This window comes from Palaemon carinicauda, chromosome 21, assembly GCF_036898095.1.
Source record: "Palaemon carinicauda isolate YSFRI2023 chromosome 21, ASM3689809v2, whole genome shotgun sequence".
Classification (NCBI taxonomy): Eukaryota; Metazoa; Arthropoda; class Malacostraca; order Decapoda; family Palaemonidae; genus Palaemon; species Palaemon carinicauda.
This window is the reverse complement of record NC_090745.1, coordinates 118,711,257-118,717,391: the sequence shown is the minus strand read 5'-3', so window position 1 is coordinate 118,717,391 and position 6,135 is coordinate 118,711,257.

The following is a 6,135-nucleotide window of genomic DNA, read 5'->3' as shown; positions in this document are numbered from 1 at the left end:
TTATTATTATTATTATCATTTACTTACTAAGCTGCAACCCTAATTGGAAAAACAGGATGCTACAAGCCCAGGGGCCCCAACAGGGAAAATAGCCCAGTGAGGAGAGGAAACAAGGAAAAATAAAATATTCTAAGAACTGTAACATTAAAATGAATATGTAAACTATACAAACTTGAACAAAACAAGAGGAATAGGAAGAGAAATATCATTATCATTATTACTTGCTAAGCTACAACCATAGATGGAAAAGCAGGATGCTATAAGCACAGAGGGGCACACAGGGAAAATAGCCCAGTGAGGAAAGAAACAAGGAAAATGATATATTCTAAGAACAGTAAAAACACTAAAATAAATATTTCCTATATGAACTACAAAAGCTTTAACCAAAGAGGAAGAGAATGATTATTACTATTATTACTTGCTTAGCCACAACCCTAGTTGGAAAAGCAGGATGCTATAAGTATAGTGGCCCAAACAGAGAAAATAGCCCAGTAAGGAAAGGAGACAAGGAAAAATAAGATATTCCAAGAACAGTAACAACTTTAAAATAAACATTTCCTATGTAAACTATAAAAGCTCTAACTAATAAAACAAGAGGAAGAAAATGATTATCATTATTATTACTTGCTAAACTACAACCCTAGTTGAAAAAGCATGATGCTATAAGCCCAGGGGGCCCAACAGGGAAATTAGCCCAGTGATGAAAGGAAACAAAGAAAAATGAAATATTCTAAGAACTGTAACATTAAAATCAATATTTCCCATTTAAACTATAGAAGCTTAACAAAACAAGAGGAAGATAAATTAGATAGAATAGTGTGCCAAAGTGTACCCTCAAGCAAGAGAACTCTAAAAAAAGGAATTGTGCATCTTTGCAATTCTAATAACACCGGCACAGTATATAATCAACTTGGCTTGACATCACTTCTATTTACATCTCTCCGGGAAGGAAGCAAAACGCTCATAGCAACCGGTAAATCCCCTCTACACTGACAAGAAAGTACAGTAAATCCCCTCTAACTAACAGAAAAGTATTGTAAATCCCCTCTACACTGACAGAAAAGTATGGTAAATCCCCTCTACACTGACAGAAAAGTATGGTAAATCCCATCTACACTGACAGGAATGTACGGTATATCCCATCTACACCGACAGAAAAGTATGGTAAATCCCCTCTACACTGACAGAAAAGTATTGTAAATCCCATCTACACTGACAGGAAAGTACGGTAAATCCCATCTACACTGACAGAAAAGTACGGTAAATCCCATCTACACTGACAGAAAAGTACGGTTAATCCCATTTACACTGACAGAAAGGTACGGTAAATCCCATCTACACTGAGAGAAAAGAACGGTAAATCCCATCTACACTGACAGGAAAGTACAGTAAATCCGATCTACACTGTCAGAAAAGTACGGTAAATCCCATTTACATTGACAGAAAAGTACGGCAAATCCCCTCTACACTGACAGAAAAGTATGGTAAATCCCATCTACACTGACAGAAAAGAACGGTAAATCCCATCTACAGTGACAGAAAACAACGGTAAATCCCATCTACAGTGACAGAAAAGAACGGTAAATCCCATCTACGCTGACAGAAAAGTATGGTAAATCCCATCTACACTGACAGAGAGGACGATAAATCCCATCTACACTGACAGAAAAGTATGGTAAATCCCATCTACACTGACAGAGAGGACGATAAATCCCATCTACACTGACAGAAAAGTATGGTAAATCCCATCTACACTGACAGAGAGGACGATAAATCCCATCTACACTGACAGAAAAGTATGGTGAATCCCATCTACACTGACAGAAAATAACGGTAAATCCCATCTACAGTGACAGAAAAGAACGGTAAATCCCATCTACGCTGACTGAAAAGTATGGTAAATCCCATCTACACTGACAGAAAAGAACGGTAACTCCCATCTACGCTGACAGAAAAGTATGGTAAATCCCATCTACACTGACAGAAAAGTATGGTAAATCCCATCTACACTGACAGAAAAGAATGGTAAATCCCATTTACACTGACAGAAAAGTACGGCAAATCCCCTCTACACTGACAGGAAAGTACAGTAATTCCCATCTACACTGACAGAAAAGTACGGTAAATCCCCTCTACACTGACATAAAAGTACAGTAAATCCCATATACACTGACAGAAAAGTACAATAAAATCCATCTACACTGACAGAAAAGTACAGTAAATCCCATTTATAATAATAGAAAAGTACAGTTAATCCCATCTACACTGACAGAAAAGTACGATAAATCCCATCTACGCTGACAGAAAAGTACAGTAATTCCATCTACACTGAGAGAAAAGTACAATAAATTTCATCTACACTGAGAGAAAAGTACAATAAATTCCATCTATACTGACATAAAAGTACAGCGAATCCCATCTAAACTTATAGAAAAGTACAGTAAATCCCATCTACACTGACAGAAAAATAGGACAAATCCCATCTACACGGGCAGAAGAGTACAGTAGAATTTTGTGTTTTCAAGAGCGAGACTGAAGCGTGATGTAACCTTGAAAACTTGATTAGGGTGCCATAAGAATGTGGAATAATGTTATTTGACTATGGAAAATATTCGAAGTGGAAAATCTATAGATATTCAACATGAATTCGTTGTCAAAAGATCCTTTCTTCCAGGTTATTGACTTGGTCGTATTGATGGATAATTAAATGTAAATGAGGAAATCTTTTAGTCTATATGTATTTACATTTATCTATATATCTATCTACTGATATATATATATATATATATATATATATATATATATATATATATATATATATATATATATATATACACACACATATATATACACATATATATATAATATATATATTTATATATATATATATATATATATATATATATATATATATATATATATATATATACATATATATATGTGTGTGTGTGCGTTACCTACAACGTATCTATTTATTATAGACCTTCTGAAGCTATCTTATATTCAGAAAAAAACAGGAATTTTAATGAACAAGAAAGACACATCTGCTATCTATAATAAATAACCTTCACCTATACTTTTCCATTACCTTATTTAAATTCTTCGTTATAAATTATTCAAGTAATCAATCATATGATTACCCAAAACACAAGGAAGTATTTCTTCTATAATAATTTTTATCAAATTTTTCAGACCACAAGGAAGGATTTCTTTTAAAATAATTTTTATTCAATTTTTCAAAACACAAGGAAGGATTTCTTTTATAATAATTTTTATTAAATTTTTCAAAACACAAGGAAGGATTTCTTTTATAATAATTTTTATTAAATTTTTCAAAACACAAGGAAGTATTTCTTCTATAATAATTTTTATTCAATTTTTCAAAACACAAGGAAGTATTTCTTCTGTAATAATTTTTATTAAATTTTTCAAAACACAAGGAAGTATTTCTTTTATAATAATTTTTATTCAATTTTTCAAAACACAAGGAAGGATTTCTTTTATAATAATTTTTATTCCATTTTTCAAAACATAAGGAAGGATTTCTTTTATAATAATTTTTATTCAATTTCTCAAAACACAAGGAAGGATTTCTTTTATAATAATTTTTATTCAATTTTTCAAAACACAAAGAAGAATTTCTTCTATAAAAAAAAAATATTTTCTTTCCCATTCACCTACTCCGAGTTCTTAAAGCTGCTCTCTTTACAGATCTCAATATTACAATTGAAAGAGTTTCAAAAGTCTGAGTTATGCAACAATCTCATGTTTTTTTTATTTAATTTCAGACAGTCTGTATTTTTCTTTCTCCAAGTTGAAACGGTTGCGCAAGAGGAATATCTTTTTTAGTGAGAATCTCTTATCATACTTCGAAAGTTTCTTTTCATCTTTTTTATTACCTTTTTTCCATATTTCCATAAAAAACATATTTTCTTCTCTTTTTTGTTCCCTTCATTATCTTCTCTTCTCTTCTTTGTTCCCTTCATTATCTTTTCTTCACTTCTCTGTTCCCTTCATTGTCTTTTCTTCTCTTCTCTGTTCCCTTCATTATTTTTTCTTCTCTTCTTTGTTCCCTTCATTGTCTTTTCTTCACTTCTCTGTTCCCTCTTCTCTTCTCTGTTCCCTTCATTATTTTTTCTTCTCTTCTTTGTTCCCTTCATTATCTTTTCTTCACTTCTCTGTTCCCTTCATTGTCTTTTCTTCTCTTCTCTGTTCCCTTCATTATTTTTTCTTCTCTTCTTTGTTCCCTTCATTATCTTTTCTTCTCTTCTTTATTCCCTTCATTATCTTTTCTTCACTTCTGTGTTCCCTTCATTATCTTTTCTTCTCTTCTTTGTTATGCTTCGTTATCTTTTCTCTTCTTTGTTCCCTTCGTTATCTTTTCTTCACTTCTCTGTTCCCTTCATTATCTTTTCTTCTCTTCTCTGTTCCCTTCATTATCTTTTCTTCTCTTATTTGTTCCCTTCGTTATCTCTCCTTCTCTTCCTTGCTCCCTTCATTATCTTTTCTTCTCTTCTTTGTTCCCTTCGATATCTTTTCTCTTCTTTGTTCCCTTCATTATCTTTTCTTCTCTTCTTTGTTCCCGTCGTTAGCTTTTCTTCTCTTCCTTGTTCCCTTCATTATCTTTTCTTCTCTTCTTTGTTCCCTTCGTTATCTTTCCTTCTCTTCTTTGTTCCCTTCATTATCTTTTCTTCACTTCTTTGTTCCCTTCATTATCTTGGATGATGAAGATTTACATTATTTCTCCTTTCTCTTTTCGCGTATCCATCATTTTATGATGATAATAGTATCTAAATTAATAATCGTAAATAATAACAATAACAGTAATCAATACTTTACGCAAGAGTATAAATGTAATTACAAAAATATTTTTTTCTTTCACGAACACTGAAACGCAATTAGCGTAATCATCTAAATGTTCCACATTATCACAAACTTGACAAAATTCTGCTTCCTTCATTAAATTCCGCTAAAAATAATATAAATCCTAGATTTATATTCAAAAGCAGATAAATTCCAAATTGTATTAAATTATTCATTTGAAGATTGAGACTGTTTAAATATTCGAATTTGTTTAATGAAGTTCCATGTAAGTTTGCTGGAGAAGAAGAAGAAGAAGATTGATTGATTGATTTAAAGTTTTCAGGCATCCTGACATCTAAGGTCATTGACGCCGATATCATTTAGTTTATGTATATATATATATATATATATATATATATATATATATATATATATATATATATATATATATAAAAGAAAAAAAAGGAGTATTCAATTGAAATCATAAAAGTTGAATGTCATAAAAGTTAAATAGTTTTCAGAAGACCTGCTTCTGAAATAAATCTAAAAATGCCACTTGGGTAGAAGAAGATGGAGTAATACCAATAATGACAATGAAAATAAAAGCACAAAGTAAAAATCGGTGTTTTTTAAATACATGGCCGATATCCATGTTACATGGACAATGTAAATAAAAAAATAAGTTAATTAGTTCCCAAGCATTTAACGTGGAGTCAAAACCTACCTTTCATAATTGCCAACTTCCAGGATTCATCGATTTTTGTTTACCTCTTTTGCGAATACTTATAAGGTAACGAATTACCTGCTTCCATATACATTTTAATGTTATACTGTGACGGGCCGAGAGAAGGTTGTGATTCAAAGGCAAGTTGAAAACAACTGAGTGACTTTATTATAGAACACTCTCCTTTATATACAAAAGTTCAAGGCAACAAGAATTTTCATGTTAAAAAAACAGACAATGTTATAGAGGAGAAACAAGACATGTTTTTTCAGGTTCTTTTTAGTGCGAGGGGAGAACGAAGATACAAGCACAAAATGAACTATGTACGAAAGTGCGACACACTATTAGCAATGCCTGTACCATGTAATGAGAACGAACAGAAATTAGATACGCCCTGTAAGAAAATTTTCAGATGTACATGTAATCTGTATGAAAATCTATCAACACATAATTCATGAAAAACTTATAGAAAAAACTGTCGATTGCTTACAATTTAACCCCTGTTCAGCTACACCACCAATAATCATATAAAAGAATAAAATAAAAAACATCGTGACATGAATTATCAAAACATCAAACATTGAAGATTGTCAGAAGGGTATCACATA